This window comes from Canis lupus, chromosome 2, assembly GCF_011100685.1.
Source record: "Canis lupus familiaris isolate Mischka breed German Shepherd chromosome 2, alternate assembly UU_Cfam_GSD_1.0, whole genome shotgun sequence".
Lineage (NCBI taxonomy): Eukaryota > Metazoa > Chordata > Mammalia > Carnivora > Canidae > Canis > Canis lupus.
In genome coordinates this window covers 80293184-80313167 of record NC_049223.1, presented here as the reverse complement: position 1 = coordinate 80313167, position 19984 = coordinate 80293184, and the positions used below count along the sequence as shown (strand labels likewise).

The 19984-nt window shown below is 53.1% G+C and overlaps 1 protein-coding gene across 5 annotated transcripts in view; it reads left to right on the top strand.

Annotated features, from left to right (window-relative positions):
* Positions 1-2486: 2486 nt before the first annotated feature.
* ARHGEF10L (Rho guanine nucleotide exchange factor 10 like) overlaps positions 2487-19984 on the top strand; it is a 159469-nt gene continuing 141971 nt past the window's right edge. For 2 of the 5 annotated variants that reach the window (XM_038531822.1, XM_038531816.1), the window contains exon 1: positions 2487-2702. The gene's annotated coding sequence lies outside the window, so the exon portion shown is untranslated. The remainder of the gene's footprint in view (positions 2703-19984) is intronic. The other 3 variants (XM_038531824.1, XM_038531825.1, XM_038531826.1) reach the window with 3 other exon arrangements.

The window sequence follows — 19984 nt, the reverse complement described above, 5'->3', positions numbered from 1 at the left end:
CAAACTCTGCATGTGCATTACGCACATGCACCCCATGCCCCCTGCTTTAGGTGGAGCTGACTCCGCTGGTAAAATGTGGTGCATGGGGGCTCTTTGGGGCACAGGCTCAGCGAGTCAATGAACATGTGGCCTTGGGGGAGCTTAGCCCCTGTTGGCAAACAGGTGCTTCCAAAATGCTTGGGGGAAGTGCTGCCCCGCAACCTCACCTAGCAGAGCGATGTTGGGCGACCACATAGCATTGGGATGTGGGAAAAGTGGGAAAAGCAGGCAGCCCTGACCTCCCGGAGGGACCGATGGTTTGCGCGCAAGGAATGGAGGCCGATTTAGCCGATTTTTCTGAACTTGTGGCTTCTTCTCAGCTAGTCTTTGCCTCCTGTGTCACCCGGGCTTTGCGGGTGGGTGAGAAAAGGAGGGGCCAGAGAAGGGAAGACCCCAGAGAGCCAGAGAGGAAATTCCGGAGGGCTTTATACCCTGTAGAGGAGGGGAGTGGGTGGGTGCTGGTCTGGATTTCCAAAAGAAAACACCAAGGGTGACTCTGGCCCCTCCTGCCCTCATCTGACCTTGGGTGCAGCTTTCTCTGGGGGTGGAAAGCCCAGGCCAGCCCTTCCGGGTGGGTGAGGTGGGCAAGGCCACGGAGAGCTGGGGTGGGGCTTTGGGAACGAGGCTGCGGCCTCCGCGTTGTGGCAGCCTCTTCCCTGGTTGGGACGAAGGGAAGGTGCTGGAATGAAGGCGAGGGTGGCCTTAGTGGACAGCACTTCTTGCAAGGCCACCGGAACCAGAACCCAGCCTTCCTGGCCCGGCACCAGGCTCCTTAAAGGGAAGTGCTCTCCCCACTGCTACTTCTGCAGGTGGAGGGGCCGCTTCTCCGCCCTCCTGCCTCTCTGCTCTCACTTCACGTCCTAATAGTAAAGACAAGGAAGCTCTAGCTACAAGGAGGGCTTCCTGCCAGCGTCAGTGACGCTGTTCTAGGTGCTTTTCATCTCATCTGATTCTTCTGCACTCCTCCTGTACCCCCTCCCTGCTGACTCTTGCTCAGCCGCCTCCCAGGTGGGAACCCAGTGAACCCAGGCCTGTGTTTACTTTCTCCCGTGGTCCAGAACCTTTGGTCCTACCAGGGCTCGCTGAACCCTGTGTGCCTGGGGCCTGGGTGCTCCCTTGGGTAACCATTGGAACCAGAGGGTTTTGGTTTCCCTCAGCCCTTAACTCAAACTGGCCATCTTGTGCACGCTCAGTATGGCCTGGGCAAGTGTCTTATCCCTCTGAAAACTGTTTCCCTCTTTGCAAAACGGCGGCCACCTTGTTGTGAGGCTTCTGTGAAGTTATGCACAAAGAATTTTTAGATAAGGCCTATGAGAGCCCAAACCCAGGATTATCACCATCGCCACCATCATCATCTTCATCATCCCAGGCAGGGGTCAGCCAACTGCCTCTGTAAGGCCAGAGAGCAAATATTTTTGGCTTTGCAACCCCCTATCGTGGACTGAATTCTGCTATTTTTCTCTCCAAAGCAGGCATGGACAATAAGCAAATGAGAGTGTTTGTGTTTCAGTAAAACTTTATTTGCAAAAACAAGCGACGGGCCACATTTGGCCCGAGGACTGCCGGTTTGCTGATCCCTGGTCTAAGACCTTGCTTGTCTGCCAGCGTCCCCGTAGCAGGATGTAGAGCAGGGCCCAGGCAAGGTTGGACGTGACATCCAAGTGTCCACGAGCAAACAACTGCCCGTGAGTGTTTTCAGGGCAGGGGCTCATCTACTCTTGAGACCGTGTCCTGGGTTCTCAGGGGCGCATGGTAAGAGCAGAGTGTTTGTGGGTACATGGCTTTTCCCGATGACCAGGCACTCACGCTCTTAATGAACTCAGCAGGTACGTGGCTAAAATCTAGGGGCGATTAACACAGGCAATAAGAATCCAAATGGGGCCGGGCTTCTGAGTGTGCCTTCCCGCTTCCCTGAACAGGTGTCCTTGTAATCAGAGCCACCCTTATCGTGTACCCCCCAGGAGCCAGGATGCCAGGGCCCTTTCCCTTTACGCATTTAATTCCCACAAGAACCCCGAATTATGGGGACGATCATTGTGACAGTAGGAACAAGGGGGGTACCGAGGCTTGGAGACACGAGGTCATGTGGCTGGAAAGGGCAGGCATTCAAACCTGAAGCTTTCCAACTTCAAAGCATGTTCTTTTCCACCTTCCCTGGTGAAAAGAATCCCATCCCCTGGAAGAACCTGGAATCCTCCCTTGTACCATGCCCTGTGCTCCGTCCTGGGCCAGGCGGGCAGCTGTCTGTGGTTAACCCCTCTGCTGGCACCCCTGAGAGGCCCCCACCTTTGTTCACACTTCTCCTCCCTTCCCCACCCTGGCAACTTCCTGGTTCTCCCAGGCGGCTGACGGATTGCCTGGCCTGGCCTGGCCCAGCCCTGCCCAGCCTGCTGGGTCTGACTCAGGCTAGTCCTTCCTCGTGAGCTGCTGGGGCCACCTCCTGTCCTCCTGCCTGCCCGCCTGGCAGGTCTGGCAGGTGAGTGACTCACAAGCCTGGGCCTTCTGCACGCCTGGCGCAGGGAGCTAGTGTACCTGACCCCTGGGCTCCTGCCTGCCCTGCCAGCTGCTGTGACCGACGGGACCTTTTCCTGGCAGCAGGGCCCGACCCTACCACCTGCGTGCGCCTTTCCCAAAGGGCCAGATTTGGACTGCACAGAATCCAGGTCAGATTTGGGGGGTTTTAAAATCTCTGTCCCTCCCAGAGGTGGAGGAGGATCCTTTAGAGGTCACAGGGTGTGTGTGGGGCTTCTGCTCCTGTTGACACCCTCGGGCTCCGGGACCAGGGACACCTTGCTCCCTCCCTGTTGGTGGTAGGGCCCAGGGACACCTTGTGCCAGGCTCCGCAAGAGGAGCTCTGCTGGGAGCCTCGGTGGACCCGGCCCTGACCCTGGCAGCCACCTGTGGGGCAGGTCAGAGCGATGTGGGGTTGAGGAGCGCAGAGGGAGCCTGGCAGGGGTGTGGGTGCCGCGGAGGCTTTCCCTGCCTCCCTGCTCAGGGTCACAGAGTTGACCCTTGCAGCCCGCTGTGGCCTTACAGGACTCCTAGTGCAATGGCATCATTTCAAAGCTGGGGAAGCTGAGGCTCTGGGTGCAGGGAGTAGTTCTGGGTCACATGGTGAATCGGTGGCAGAGCAGGGGCCTGGGAGCTGGACCCGGCTGCCTCCTCCCTGCCCTGGGTCCATCCTCTTCCTCCAGTGCTTGCTCCCATGTTGCTGCCCCTGGGGCACCCGGTAGCCCTCTCCTGCCTCCTGCACAGGCGGGATGTTTACAGGCTTACAGGTGGCAGCATTTTAAAGGTCACCCCCGCGGTCCTGGCCCTGAGTCCCCGACAGGTGGCTGTTTAGCCACAGCTTGGGTATCCAAGCTTGCTGCTCTCGGAGGCAGCCTCTTCCCTCTGCATGGCCAGTGTCCGGCCGCGATGACATGATGCTCACTTTGTGCCCTGCGCTCTGCTAACCGACGCACGTCACTTGTGTTAACTCGTTGGGTCCTCCCAACACCCCTGCGGGGTGAGTATTAGGATTATTATTATCAGTCTTGTTCACAGCTGAGGACGCAGGCACAGAGAGGTTAAGGAACTTACGATTTCACAGCTTGGAAGAGGGGAGCTGAGATTTGCAGCCAGACAAGGCTGGCTCTGGAGCCGGCCTGAGCCCTTGGCCGCCTCGCTCTCTGCTGCCAGGGGTCCATGAGGGCACTGGGGGCACGGCCGGGCCAGGCTTGGGAGGGGGCTGTGTGTCCCTCTGGTGGCCTCCCCAGCTCCTGGGGCTGCAAATGTCACTGCCCCAGCTTGTCTCCCCTCCCCTGCTTCAGCTCTGTGGGAGTCACTGCCCCGCGCGGTGTCCAGCACAAATGACTCTAGGGGCCCAGGGTGGGCTGTGCTGAGCCAAGAGCAGGGGTTGAAAGCAGCCGGTCCAGGACTTCAGTGCCAGACACTGCTGTCACGGGGTTGCCTGGAGCCGCCGGGGCGACGGGAGGCTGGGGGCGCGGGGGGGCCCCGGGCCGGCCTCCTTCTCTCCGCATCACCCCCAGGCCGGCCTCCGCTGGGCTCCCCCGGCTTTGTCTGTCTCCGGAGTGTCCTTCGGTGACTAACCAGGGCCGCGCCTCATCCTAAAGCGCTGGACGGTTTACAAATCGAGTCTGCATCTGTTGTCCCCACGGGTCTCACGCCGGCCCAGGGTGCCGGGCGGGGCAGGAATGACGACCGAGACTGAGGGCAGAGGCTCAGAGAGCTGCGGCGACCTGCCCGAGGCCACACAGCTGCGAGAGGGCAGAGCGGCCTGCTGTCCCCTGGGGGACGCTGGTGAGGCCTGGGCGGGCGGGAACTTCCCAGGCGACGCTGCCCCCAGCTCTTGGCCCAGGGACCAGGGGCTCCTGAGGCCCGGGCTACTCCTCCTCTGCCCCTTTGAGGGCTGAGTTCCTCCAGGAGCGATGGCAGCCGTCCCTCCCCCGGGTCTGCTCCCTTCGTGGGACTTTGAGGTCTTCAGCGGGGGTGACTGGTCTGGCCCCATGCACATCCCTACCACCCGGAGGCAAGAAGAGTCCCTGACGCCTCCGTCCGGCTCGTCCCCTTTAGGACAGTCACGTGGGTGGGAGGTTCCCAGGCTGATGCCATTCCGTCCTCTTCTCCTCCTCCTAGTAATAAATAATAATAATAATAATAATAATAATAATAATAATAACAGCAACGTTGCCTATCAGTAGTGCCACCGTGACTACGCTTCCATTTATCGGGCCCAGCTCTGTGCCAGGTGTCCTGCACCCCGTAGCTCACTGCATCCTCCTGACCAGCCCGCATTTCACCAATGAGAAAGCTGAGGCTCAGAGAGGTGGAGTCACTGGCCCGGGGTCACACAGCTGGCCAATGGCATCTAAGACACCACTCAGAAAGTCGAAACAACCTGTCACCCAGAGTCACCACCCAAAGTCGTGTGCTAAGTTCCTGGTGCAGCCACCACCTGGGCCTGGCGTGGTTGCCTCTGGATTGTAAACTTCCCATCTGTGTCTCTGGCTGTGTGGGGACTTGAGACCCGTGGGGTCTGGTTGCTCTGCTTCTCCATGCTATGGGACTTTGCGCCCGCCACTCACCCTCTTGGGGGTCACCCCATCTGGCTGCAGGGGCTAATTTCTTTCCTGTGATCTATCCGAGGGCTGTGAATGATAGTCGTGGCCGGGAATGCCTGTAAAACGTCGCCACAGTACGCATGCAGAGAATTAGCAGGAGGAGGGTAATTACCGAAGCAGCGTCTCCAAGTCCCCTCTGTGCCTGGGACAGCCTTGACCTTTAATCCCCGCAATTACCTTGGGATGAAGGAACTGGAGCTGAGCTCTGCAGCGGGAAGCTGAGACTTGAGACTCAGGGAAGCAAAGTCGCTCGCTCAAGGTCACAGGACTAGCAGGTGGGGAGGCAGGGATCTGAACTCGGTCTGTGTGTGCCCCAAAGTGAGCACCCCGACCCCTGATGAGAGACAGCCTCCTGGGCATGGCCCGAGGGGGGATCTTAGGGTTTCAGAGCTAATTCAAGGTGGGGATGCTCGTGGGGGCAGGTCCCCAGGAGCTCAGCAGGTGGGCCCAGGCAGGTGGGGCGGTGCTGCCCTGAAGTGAGTTCCTCCCTGCCCTGGTCAAGCCTCCTCCCACTTTGCCCTTCAGCGGAATGAGGGAGGACCTCCTCCCCCATCATTCCTTGTCTCAAAGACAGAGGCGGCTCTTGTACCAGGAGGACCGGAAAATAGGGAGGTCTCCTGGCCGTGCTGGGACCTGCTCGGCAGGTAACCCTGACTCTTGTCCTGGACCAGCCAACCCCAGCTCAGCCACCAGACAGAGCCTTCTGATGCCCCCGGCAGAGGGAGGGAGGCAACCGGCACCCCTGCCCCGCTCGCCCCTCCCCTCTCCCGTCTTATCCTATCCCCTGGATCTTCAGAGTATTGTCATAATTAAATCTGACAACCATTCATTCTATCTGATATAAGGGCTTCCAAAGTCATGGTTTGAGGCAGGCAGAGGGTGGGAAGGGGACCTTGGGCTACAGCCAGGAGGCTGCCCCTGCCCTTGTTCCATTCTTCAAGCCCTGTATGACCTCGAGCAAATCCTTTGTCCTCCTGGGCCTCAGTTACCCCTCTGTGGGTGGAGCGGATTGGCTTGGATCATTCCTAAGGGCCCTTTCAGCTCTGAAAGTCTCCGAATTGCTCAGGCGGAAGGCCCCAAGGTGCCCTCTGGGCTCTTTGCCAGCCATCCCTCCTCCCCAGTGGCCACAAGGCCCGGGAGCACAGGAATGCGGGAAGCTCGAGTTCACTTCTGATGCGTGGCGGACTGGCAAGGACTGGACTGACCACCATAAAAACCTGTTCCTATTGGGTCTGGCCAATCCCGGAATAAATCCGGGATGCCTGTGTTTGCCCAGCTGCAGAGAGAGCCCTCCCATGGCCCTTTCCACCTTGTTGGGGGTGGGGTGGGGGACTATGGACTTTGGAGTCAGATTGAGTTCAAATCCCGGATCTGTCCCCTCTGATGTGTGAGCTTGGGTGATTCACTTGGTCTTGGTTTGTACATCTGAAACGGCAGGTAATAATACCGAGCTCACTGTGGTGTTGTGCAGGCCGTGTAGGCTGCCGTGTGTCATCCCCGGCTGCGCACTTGGCCTGGAAGGGCATGTCGCTGACCCCAGTGCCATCCCAGTCCCTGATGTCCCACAAACAAATAAAGCTCCAGAATGGCAGGATGCCTCACCGAGCTGCCCAGAACCGTAATGCCATGTTCCACGCAGATGAGCAGATGTGTCCGGGCGTGCTTTATGATGGTGATGCAGTGCTTTATGGTCTTTTCTCTTTCTCAAAATTTCTCTGGAAGCTACAAAACTGGGCCACATGCCTCGGTAGCTGCTCTCCTGAGACTTCTGGGTTCTTCATCTGTAAGCCTTGCTTTCCAAACCACAGGAAACTGGAAACCCTAGGCTCCGGCCGGGGCATAGGGGGCAGGAGAGCAGCCTGGTTCCCATGGATCTCTCCCTAGAGTCCAGCTGAAGGGCTCTAGCCACTGAGCAGAACTCGTAAGAGATGGGGGCTGGCGGGTCAGCCTGAGATCTCTTAAATTAACTGCAGAACAAGAGCCCTAAAGCTCAGGGCTCCTGGTGGGTGCTCCAGGATTCTGAGGTAGCACCCAGGGACTAGTTTGGGGTTGACTGACCAGACCCCAGGTCTGGCACAGCTCTGTTCCTAGGCCCAGTCCTGGAGCCACAGGCCGGGGAGTTTGCTACACTGGGCACATTTTGCGGTTGCCCCTGATTCAGAGACATGTGGTTTGGGGATGGAGCAGATGAAATTCCCTGCGAAGTGGTGATTTCTGGGAAGGGAGAACATGCTTGATCAGACTACACACTCCTGATTTTATTAAGCTGTCTCAAAGCTCGTCAACTGGCACTTCTTTTTCCTTTTCCCTAAAAATCAGCATACTGTTCCCTGCTTTCCCTGGAGTCCTGGCCAGGGGATTTTCCAGTTAGCAGAGAAACTGTATCCAGCTTCCTCCTGCTTCACTGAGTGGGGGTGGTATTGTCCTCTAGCCCTTTTTTATCTTGTTTTTGTTTGTTTGTTTTAAGATTTCATTTATTTACTCATGAGAGACACAGAGAGAAAGAGAGGCAGAGACACAGGCAGAGGGAGAAGCAGGCTCCATGCAGGGAGCCCAATGTGGGACTCGATCCCAGGTCCCCAGGGTCACGCCCTGGGCCGAAGGCAGTGCTAAACCCACTGAGCCACCCGGGCTGCCCTTATCTTGTTTTTAAATTATATTTGTCCATCCCTCCATCATTCATCCGTCTATCCACCTCTCCATCATCCATCCATCCATGTGTCCATCCATCCATCACCTATCCATCCATCTGTCCATCTATCATCCAATGGTCCATCGAACCATTTGTCCATTTATCTATTATCTATCCATCCATCTATCCAACCAGTCATCTATCAAGCAATGGTTCACCCATCTATCCATTATCCAATGAGCCACCCATCATTCATGCATTTATGTGTCCGTCCACCCATCTCTTCACGTGTCCATCCATCCAACCATCATCCATCATTCAATAATCTATCCATCCATTTATCTGCCCATCCACTCTTCCAACCATATATCCATCCATTTACCTACAGACTGTGCACTGAGTATCTACTCTGTTCTTGGCACTGTATCCTAGGGATAACAACTTTGTGCAAAACAGACATGATCCTGCCCTCAGACAGGTTGTAGGATAGCAAGGGAGACAGACAATTTAAGAAGCAAAAGAATACTTTGTGCTCCAGCTGTATTGTCTCTGTTTATCAGTTTTCTTAGGTGCTGCATGGGATGATGGCAGTAGCTGTTTCATGGGATTATTGTGAAGATTTGATGAGGTTATACGGGTAAAGTGTTGGCTCAGTGCCTGGCATGTAATAAATGCTCAATAAATGTTAGCTATGATGATAATGTTGACCAGGGTCACAATGAAGATGATGATGATTAAGGTCACCTAAGCAGGGCCTGGCACTAACCAAGCAACCACATGTATGCTTGAGCTGTTCTGGGCAGGCCGGCTTTCTTAGCAGCCGCAGAAGGTAATAGGGGAAGGGTAATGAAGGACAGGCCCCATGCCAGCTTCTCAGGGTGGGGCATGGGTGCTGGCTGTGCCTTCTGGAGGCAGGAAATGTGGGTCTGAGGGCTCCCTGGGGGAGTCTGAGCCAAAAATAGCTGCCTGGCTGGTTTGCCCAGTTAGGAATTGGTAGTGAAGCTTCTCAGGGCAAAATAAGCCATGACACTAGCAACTGTAGTTTGCCTTTGCAGGGGCTGGGGTAGGCTGTCTGGAAGCTCCCAGAAGTGAAGGAAACCAGCAGAAGTAGGGATGCTCCCCTGCACTGGAGCTCTAGGCGGGGTGGGGGTGGGGTAGTCAAAAGTGGTCATGCCCCTGGGGCTGATGGGGGCCAGGGCACATCAGTCTTACTTGTCACTATGCCTCCAGCTCCTGCAATGGTGACAGGCACATCTCAGGCACTTATTTGAGGGCACATCTGGGAGTATTTGTCCAATGCACACCGGGACTCCATTGGGATAATCTGATTTAACAATCATGCTGGCTTACCTGGAAGAAGCAGTGATTCTGGAACCAGAGAGAAGTGGGTCATAGCCTGACACCCCCACTTACCAGCTCTGGGGAACCATGGATAAGACACTAACCCTGTCTGAGCCCAATTTCTCCATCTGCAAAATAGGAATTGCAATATTGGCATTGAGGGTTGTTGTGTAGGTGGGAGATGGTGAAGGGCTTGGAACGCCCCCAGTAAGAAGCACCTGCTGTGGTCATCATCCATGCATCTGGGGTGACAGAGTTGTGAGCCAGGACTGGTGCAGCTTGAGTATCTGCTGAACCCCACATTTGAAGTTTTGGGAAGGGGTGGTGGGATAGAGTCGGATAGACCTGGAATCCATTGCTTACTTGTGTGACCTTAGGTAAGCTATTTATTTCCCAAGCTTCTGTTCCATCTGTCAGAAAGGGGATCTTTTTTTTTAAGTATTTAATTTACTAATTTGAAAGAGAAAGTCACAGACAGAGCATGAGCAGAGGGGGAGAGGTAGAGGGAGAGGGAGAAGCAGACCCCCTGCTGAGCATGGAGCCAGACAGGATGCTGGGCTCAATCCCAGAACCCTGGGATCATGACCTGAGCCGAAGGCAGATGCTTAACTGACTGAGCCACCCAGATGCCCCAGAAAGGGGATTGTGAGAGCAGCCATTCTATAGAGTACCTGCAAGAGTAAATGGGATTGTGCATGAAGAAGAGCACAGGGCCTGGCGTGTTGTATGTGCTCAGGAAAGGGGGGTGTGGTCACCAAGGGAAGGGGCTCTGGTCCCTCCCTGATAGGCTGGGGCTCCCTTCCAACGTGGCCCACACCCACCGCAGCGTATCTCTGCTGACACATTGGGCAGGTCTCCGAAGGTGCTGATTTCCAGGAAAAAAACCTAAGGAAACCATTTGCCTTAACCTCTTGGGTTCCATGGGGGCAGGTGTCCAGTGATCATAACCGGGGGCTACGCGGTATGGGGGAAGGAACAGAGACGTAAGATTAAAATCCCAGCTTCTCCACTCTCCCACTGTGTGACCGTGGGCACGTCACCTCACTTCTCTGGGGTTTTTCTCTTTATTCATAAAATGACAAAGCTTGCAGGGTTTCCTGGAGGCCGAGCCCACAGCGGGCCTCTGTAATGGGGGTGATTTGTGCAGGCTCCTTGGAAGGCGAGGGAGTAGATGTTAATGAACGCTGGGGCTGGCCCAACAATCCAGTCTATAAACCTCCTGCCTGCAGCTTCTGGTGCGTTGCTAATGGGAGTTTATGTGAAGGACACAGTGGGATAAGGGCCCATTGTTCTGTGTGGGGACGGTTTTATGACTCTTAGAAAGCGTCTTTCATCTGGGAGACCGGGGAGCTTATGGAACCTCCCAGCCCTGGGCGGTGAAACTGGGGGACGCTGAAGGTTTCTGGGGCTGGTGCCAGGCTGCAGCCAGGGCCAGGCCCTCTTGCTGCAGCCAGGGCAGCTGGCGGGGGCTGAGGGCCCCCTTGGAGTGGCACTGCAGCGCCTCCCTGTCCCCAGGCCCGCGGGACCTTCCCTCCTGCAGATCTTCTTTCTGGCCTGGCCAGGTGTGCTTGGAGAGGCTGGAGGCTCCCGGGGTCCCCTCGGGGGTTCCCTCCCTGCTCCCCCTCCTCAGCAGCCTATTTTTATCCTTATGGATGAAGATCCTTCCAGAATGGGCCTTGGGCCCTGTGTGCTGTCAGCTGACCAGCAACTCTCATGCCCGGATGCCTGGCCTGGCACCCTGAGCCTTGGGTAGGGGCAGTAACCTGATGCCAGGAAGCTAAGACCTTGTCTCCTTGTCCTCTCTGGCTCCTTGGCCAGGCCCCAAGCAGAGAAATCCAACCTCCCCTGGCTCAGCAGATGGCCCCAGGCCTTCTGTCTGTTTATCCCCGTGGAGGCGACAGATGCCCCGAGGTATGGGTGAGGCTGGCTTCCTCCTGTAGACCAGGCTGGTGCACCGCACCCATGGGGTCTGGGCTGATGGGCAGAGGATCTGTATGGGGGTCACCCTTGCCTCGGACGCCTCTGGCTGGGACTCCCCTCCTCCCCTTTTCTACTTTGGGAGGTACACGAAGGCTAGAGCAGGGCACTGGGGTATCTCGTGCCTGAAGTGGCCCCAGAATCCCCTTCCCCCCGCTGCAAGGCCCTACCTGAATAGCAAACCCTCACTGACTTCTCTGCTTTCAAGGGGGGCAAAATCCCTTTGGGCAAATACAAGTGAGGGGGCTTTGTCAGAACACAGGAGGCCACTCTGATGGACATTCAGGGCTTTGTGCCTCAGTTTCCTCATCTCAAAAATGAGGGTAAAAGTACCTGCCTTTTTTTTTTTTTTTACCTGCCTTTTTTTAATTTAACTTTTTGGTTATTTATTTATTCAGAGAAAATGAGCAGGGGGAGGGGGAGAGGGAGAGGGAGGAAGAGAATCTCCAGCAGACTCCGTGCTGAGCAGGGAGCCTGACGTGGGGCTCGATCTCACCACCCTGAGATCGTGGCCTGAGCTGAAATCAAGAGTCGGATGCTCAACTGACTGAGCCACCCAGGCGCCCCTGAAACTACCTACTTTATAAGGTTGCTGTGAAGATAAAATGAGTAAGGTGTAAGGTAACACACCGAGCCTGCTGTAGAAAGTGCTATGTTAGCGTTTGCTCTTATTTTTATTGTGAACACCGTCCAGGGCTTTATGGTCTCTGCCTCACTATCTTTTACTCTATACTCCTGATTTTATTTTATTTTATTTTATTTTTTTTTTGGCTTTCCTATGACATTTCTGATCCCCCTGGAGCCTGGGTTTGAACACGGCTGTGGTTCCTTGCAGCATGAATGCTGGCTCTGGCCCTGCACGATTTTTCAGGGCTCAGCATCCATGCTCATTTGACTGACTCAGTCTCTCACCTCTCCCATTTCAAATTCCTGGGAGGAACGAGCTGAGTGGCCGGGCTTCAGTCAGATGTTCACCCTCTCACCCAATCAGCCGTGCTGGGCAGGAGAGCGCTGCCAGGACCCATGGGGGTGTAGGGAGGCACATCCTGGCATGTCTACCCCAGCCTCTTCAGAGGCTCTATCAGAGCAGCAGAAGAACTGTGAACAGTGGTTTGGGTTTTTTTCTCTTTTTTCTTTTTTTCCTGCCAACTCACAGGGGCGTTCCCGGGGGTGTTTCTAGGTGATCAGGACAAGCTTTCAGAACTCCTGCAGCTGGCACTTGGATCCTGTCTGGCTCACAAATTATCGGCCCTTTTACAATTTGAAATTGTCATCAGTATTAAAAATCAAGAGATAGGGATGCCTGGGTGGCTCAGGGGTTGAGCATCTGCCTTTGGCCCAGGGCGTGATCCTGGAGTTCCGGGATTGAGTCCCACGTCGGGCTCCCTGCATGGAGCCCGCTTCTCCCTCTGCTGTGTCTCTGCCTCTCTCTCTCTCTCTGTGTCTCCCATGAATAAATAAAATATTAAAATAAATAAATAAATAAAAATCAAGGGATTTGATATAGAAATCTGGACTTCTGGCTTCTCTTGGGGGGAAAAAATAAAGAGAAAACTCTGGGGACACCGAGCATAGACACACAGTATCAATTAGAATTGGAATTGCCAGGGCAGCCCCGGTGGCACAGCGGTTTAGCACCACCTGCAGCCCAGGGCGTGATCCTGGAGACCCTGGATTGAGTCCCACGTCAGGCTGTTTGTATGATGCCTGCTTCTCCCTCTGCCTGTGTCTGTGCTTCTCTCTCTCTGTCTCTATGAATAAATAAGTTAAAAATCTTAAAAAAGAAAAAGAATTGGAATTGCCCCTTCCACTGGGGGCATGTGCTTTCCAGGCACTCGGGGGTCCCCCCTTCACCTTGAGGTGTCTCCAGTCTTGAAGCTTAGTAACAGTTGTCGGGGCACATCCAGTCTGCTTCTCCCATTGCTGTTCCCTACCTGCCCCCGCAATGTGCTGGAATTTGCCACCTTACTCTATACTCCAGAAACGAGAATTGCACAAAGAAAAAGAATTACCTAGCTCTCCGAAACTTAGGAACACATGTATGAGCCCAGTTCTGTGCCAAACAGCCCACAAATAGGATCTCATTTATTCTACTCCACGACCATGAGGCAGGTATCAGTACTTTCACTCACTCCCACTCTACAAATGGTGAAACTGAGACCTTAAGAAGACACGATGTGCTAGAGATAGGCCCAGGCCATCTGGCTGTGGAAACAACTGTAAATGACAGACAGGCTGCGGGTACAGTGCATTTCATTTCCCTCGGAGGCATCTGAGAGGAAACTGCCGACTCGTCACTCCTTTGGGTATTTGGTGTGTATTTCCTACAGCCAAGGACATGCCCCTCCACCACCGTGATACAACCGGCCACATCAGGAAATGCACACGACGCATTCCCACCATGTCATCCTCAGCCCCTGCTGAGTCTCACCAGCTGTCCCAGTAATGGCCTTTATGCTGAAACGCTCCAGTTCAGAACGACACGTGGCATTTAGTGGTCCCGTCTCTGATTTCCTTCAGTCTGGAAAAGTTCCTTGGTCTTTCCTTGACTTTTGTGACCTGCGCATTTTGGGAGATGTTTAGAGGAACGTCCCTCAATTTGGGTTTGTGTGATGTTCGCTCAGCATTGTGTTGCGTCCTTCTCCAACCATGGAAGGACGCTCACGGTGTCCAAAAATCCCCCTGCTGGTCATGTTCCCAGTTTGGCTTGGGTGATGAAGGATCTGCGAAGCTGCTCTTTTTCCATAAAAAAAAAAAAAAAAAAAAAAAAAAAAAAAAAGGTTGTGAGGAAGTATTTTGTGGGAAAGTGCTTTGAGACAGGGTAAATAGCCATTCCTAGCCTTCCGTGTGCTCATTTGCTTAGTTACTTGTCACATCAGTATGGACTCTTGGTTTCCCATTATATTCAATGGGAGGTAAATCCTAATCATCATTATTTTTTCTAATGGTCCAACTGCCCTCGGTTTGGTGAGTGGGAGCCTCTGTGAGCTGCTTTCTTTGTCATTCTGTTATGCTCCTGTCACTTTTTGAGCAATTTATCAGTTTCGGGCCCCCGGCTATATTACAGGCTCAAATGTCCTTCCCCTGGGGATGAGCCATTTCTCCAAGAAGCTCTGGATCCCTTGAGTGGAGAATGGTATTTAGGAACCACGATCTGGCTGCTGAGTGTGCTCATTGCTATTGGGTGTCCCTGCTCCCAGGCCTTCGTGGTGGACAGACTGAGGAGCTCACGCTAACGCTTCCCATTCCAGCCCAACACCACACAGGTCATTGGACTTTTCTTCCTTTCTGTATATATAAATTTGCTTCTCGAACAAGGAGAATCCCAACAGTTGAAGCTCTTGACCACTGCTATATTAGGCTGCCTCTCATTAATAAGAGTTGGTATCAAATAGCTTATTTATCTAATTTTGTCAGTGGGAAGTTGAAAACTCTCTGCTAGGCTGTATTCACTTGATCCTTCAAAGTTCTGTGAAGATAGAAGAAGGCACTAGTAGGATTATTGTTCCTACTTTACGGGCAGTGGGACAGGGAGAAAGAGGTTGAGGACTGCTTTCCAGAGATCTTAGGGTGGGAGAGCTCTGTATCACATTTGTGTCCAGCCCCCTGGACATGAGCATCCATCCCCTTCCTGTGGGTGTTTTGGGAGAACTTTGAGGACACATCCCCAAGACAAGGAGCTGCCCAGACTGATCTTTCCCTGACACTCAAGCCCCGTAAAGTGATAGCTCAGAGAAGTCAAGTTTCCTTCTTTACCTGAGTTCCCAGACCCCTTCTGCCTGTGGCTGTGCCTTTGACCTCAGCTTGTTTCCCCACAAATGCAGGTCTTGGGTTGGGGAGGAACCTGGAAGGCTTGAAGAGGAGGTGGTTGCTCAGTGCATCCCAGCCCCTTTCAGGATGCCAGTCCTACCGAACAGGGGCAGGAGTCATGGGAGGGGAGTTTCATCTCAGTAAGGTAAATTGTATTGCCTTTTTTCATAATCAAAGTGTAACCCAGTCTCTCTTCGATAATAGCCTGGTCATGATTGGTTTGATGGTGTAGTACATAAGGACTGACCTCTTCCTGCACGCTCTCCATTCATACTTCCTGGGTGAGCGTGGTGTCTGGGCTTGGAAAGTCCGCTTTCCTATCTGCTCACTTCCTTTTTGACCTGCTATGGGGTTGGGCTGGTGGAAGAGGGGCCTGGGCTGGAAGGCAGAGGCAGGAGCCCTGGGTTCCCACCCTGATTTTGCTACTGACTTGCTAGGCAACCTTGGGCACATCACTTAGCCTCTCTGGCCAGTGGCAAACACCACCCCTGTCCTCCCTGCTTCCCTCTTCCCCAGGTCAACGGTGGAGACAAGGCCAAAGGGAGTCCTAGTCCCATCTGGATGTATCATTAATGGATATGCTTATACAATAAACCCTGCACCCACCAGAATGTTCAGCAAGTGGGAAATTCTGGTTAATTGAATGTTCTGGGACATGGAAATGTTCCCAGAAATTCTTTTTGTTCCTTTTGTGGCCACTGAAAACCATTCACTGGTCTATTTAGCAAATATTTGTCTCGTGCCTGTGCTCTACCAGGCTCTGTCCCAGGTGGTGGGGAGGCACCGTGAATGAGACAGCAGAGTCCCAGCCTGTGAGGACTCATAGTCTGGGAGGAAACGTGCCCAAACGCAGTGGACCCTGGAACAGCACAGGGGTTAGGGACTCCGATCCCCTGTACGGTAGAAAATCTGCATACAACTTTTTTAAAAAGATTTTATTTATTTATTTGAGAGACAGTGAGTGAGAGAAAGCAGGGGGAGGGAGAGGAAGAAGCAGGCTCCCGCTGAGCAGGGAGCCGGATGCAGGGCTCCATCCCAGGACCCTGGGGTCACGACCCAAGCAGAAGGCAGAAGGCTCAATGACTGGGCCATCCGGGCATCCCCTGCATCCGACTTTCGACTCCCCCGAAACAACTGCCAACAGCCTACCATTGACCAGGGAACAGTCATAGCGATGACATGAACTGTCAACGTATTTGGTACGTTTTATGCATTATATACTGCCTTCTTAAAATTACGGAGGCTAGAGAAAATAAATTTTTTTTAAAGATTTTATGTATTTATTCATGAGAGAGACAGAGACACAGGCAGAGGGAGAAGCAGGCTCCACGCAGGGAGCCGATGTGGGACTCGATTCTGGGTCTCCAGGATCACACCCTGGGCCGAAGGCAGCACTAAACTGCTGAGCCACCCAGGGATCCCCAAGAAAAGAAAATGTTAATGGAAAATCATAAGGAAAAGATATTTTTACTGAAAAAATTCATGTATAAGTAAACGTGCCCCATTCAAACCTGTGTTTCGCAAGAGTCAACTGTACACCACGGGACACGGTAGGATGGTTGCCCTGAGGGGACCGTAGGATGCTGTGGGAGGCCTGGAGTCCAGCCTGGGGCCCCTAGAGAAGAGATCCTTGACCGTGAGAAGGTGTTATTGGTTGAGAGCCTCAGACAGCTTTAGCCAGTGTGTCCAGGTGGGGGTGGGGATGGGCGGTGGGAACAGCATGGGCAAAGCTTAGAACACGAAGCTGGGGAGGAGAGAGAAGGGGTGTGTGTTGGGAAGCGAGATGGTGGAGAGAGCAGGGATGCAGGAAGGTGAGGGCTGCAGGCTCACGTAGGCTCCAGGACGTGTTTCTTGATGCGGTTCTCTCTCCTAAAAGTAGAATGCAGAGGAAAAACCGAATGAAAACACTATTTCCCAGAGGAGGGGCCTCCAAGTTGGAGGGGGTGCCCCAGGGCTGGGGGGGCTGGTAGCAGGCAGAGAAACACAGCTCTGTGTAAAGGGCCACCACTCCCTAGAGCTCGCGGGGTGTGGTCCCGGGGATGGGGGCGATCAAGGGCCTGGCATTATCAGATCTTCGGGTGTTTTGAGAAGCTAGCAATCTGTTTTTTTATGGGAAATCTCCCAGTTGTGAAATATTGGTGGCCAGCGACCAAAAACAAAACCACTGTGGGCAAAACACCACGCTTCTGCAGGCTCCGTTTGCTCTATGAGCTGGGGGGTTGCGACCCTGCGTCCAGAGGGGTCTATCTGATGAGGTTGAGGGTGTCCACTTAGAGTCTCTTAGGATCCTCTGATGTCGAGTGTGTCCCTCACTGGGGTGGGGGAGTATAATAGGGCCCTAAGGTATGACCCCGGCCCTCAGGCCATCAAGCTGAAGACAGCTCGAGTTAGAATATGTGTCCAGAGCTAACAGAACAACAGAAGCACCAACCAAAGCCCCGAGTGCCGTAGAGCTCAGAGGAGAGGCGGTCAGGGGACAGGGTCCACGTGGAGAGGTTTCCCTGGGGGATTCTGGGCCTTCTGATGGTTCCAGGAGGGAGGGTAAACCTTAGTGCAACCAGAGAGGGAGACGGCATTTCCAGGCTGGAGGATTTGGGGGTGGGGGCGGGGAGGGCTCAGGCCCAGGAAGCAAATAAGACAGAAGAGGGGAGAGGTTGGAGCAGATCCGAAAGGCTGCGAATGTGGGTTCAAGAACTTGTACTTGGCTCTGGCTGCGCCAGCAGGACCCAAGCGTCTCAAGTCTGGCCCAAGGCTTTTTTTTTTTTAAGATTTTATTTATTTATTCATGAAAGACACACAGAGAGAAAGGCAGTGACTAGGCAGAGGGAGAAGCAGGCTCCAGGGAGGGAGCCTGATGTGGGACTCGATCCCAAGACCGCAGATCATGCCCTGAGCCAGGGGCAGGTGCCCAACCGCTGAGCCACTAGGCATCCCTGGCCCAAGGTTTTTTTTTTTTTTTTTTTTTTTTTTTTTTTCCCAAGGCTTTTAATGCTATGTCACTCACTGGACACCTGAAGATGTTCTAGCTGCTTCGCTGGTGTAGGGAAGGAAAAAAATCCTTGTGCTATTCTTCGAGCTCTAACACCAGGACTAAGAATTAAATTCACGTGAGGCAGATTAACAGGAGAAAAAACCTCAAAGTTCTTTAAATTAAATTAATTTTTTAAAAATATTATTTATTTATTTATTCATGAGAGGCAGAGACACAGGCAGAGGCAGAAGCAGGCTCCCTGTGGGGAGCCCCATGCAGGAACTCTGGGATCATGTCCTGAGCCCGAGGCAGATACTCAACCACCGAGCCACCCAGGCGTCCCTTTAAATTTTATTTTTTATTTTTCATTTTATTTTATTTTTTAAAAAAGATTTATTTATTTATTCATGAGAGACACACAGAGAGAGAAAGGCAGAGACACAGGCAGAGGGAGGAGCAGGCTCCACGCAGGAAGCCCGACATGGGACTCCATCCCGAGACTCCAGGATCAGGCCCTGGGCTGAAGGCAGGTGCTAAACCGCTGAGCCACCTGGGCTGCCCTATTTTTTATTTTTTAATTTTATTTAATTTTATTTATTTCATTTCATTTTATTTATTTATTTAATTTTATTTATTTATTTATTTATTTATTTATTTTATTTATTTTATTTTATTTTATTTATTTTATTATTTTTTAAAGAAATCTCTGCACCCAATGTGGGGTTTGAACTTACACTCCTGACATCAACAGTCGGGGCCCTACCGACTGAGCCAGCCAGGTGCCCCAAAACTAAAGTTTTATTATGTGCCCATAGAGGTCCAGTTATGAAACTGAGACCTAAAGAAATGACCAATGCAGGCACTTTTTATACTTTTAGGTAAAGGGACAAAAAGCAAAACAAAACAAACAAACAAGCAAAAAACCCCAACCAAACCCAACAACCCCAAAACAATAAAAACTGTGAAGAATTGACTGGACAAAGAAAACTTGATTTGGGAGGGCTTCCGTTAGTAAGCAATTCTAAACAGAAATTGCGGGATGCGGTAATAGAAATTGGTAAAAAAAAATAAGTTTGTAAAAAAATAAAATTAGTAACAAGGATTGTTTATACAACCTTCTTAGCTCTCCGTTTTCCATCTCTGGTGAGAGGGATGTCTCTTTACCTCCCATACAGGGAGGGCATCTTTCACATGGGAGATTTATTTCCTGCTTTCAAGGGGACTGAGAAGGGTCTGAGCCTCTTTCTTAAACAGGTTCTCCTTATAAGTAAATTATTTAAAATAATCAATATGGGGCACCTGGGTGGCTCCGTGGTTGAGCACCTGCCTTCAGCTCAGGGCCTGATCCTGGGGTCCTGGGATCGAGTCCCGCATCGGGCTCCCCGCAGGGAGCCTGCTTCTCCCTCTGCCTGTGTCTCTGCCCCTTTCTCTCTGTGCCTCTCATGAATAAATAAATAAAATCTTGAAAAAAAATTATCAATATGCCTAAGTAGCACATTTCGGGTTGGCCTGCCCTGAGCGCCTACCGTGGCACTCCAGAAAACGTTCCCGTCTGCTGTCACAGCCGCTATTTTTTTCACGCCTGGAGTGGGAGATCCAGCGGGGCGGAGGGCACGCCCGTTTTGTTCACCGATGTCTCGGGAGTGCCTAGAATGGAACATAGTAAGTGCTCAACCAAGATTCACCAGCTGCTCACTATGAGCCTAGTGTTACCCCAGGCCCCGGGCCGCCGACACTCTATGAACCACTCTTAGGACGGGCTCTATGGGGCTTATGTCCTTGTGTGGAGGAGACAGACAATTAACAAACACATCCACGAATAAGATGATTTCAGAGAGCGGGGGGCCTGCGTGTGGTTTGTGTCACTGCACTGTAGTGGCCTGTTTATTGCTGCGACCTCCTAGGCCGGGAGCGCCGAGGGGGGCAGGACTGGGGGCCGCCCCGCTCCTTGTCTCATTCCTAACCCCTAAGCTGGTGCCTGGCAGAGGAAGAGGGAGCAACGCGACACAATGTGTTTGCTGGCGCTGTTGCACGAGGCAAGGCTGACAAAGATCCCAGTGTACACACACCTGTGCCCTCTGGAGGCTGCAG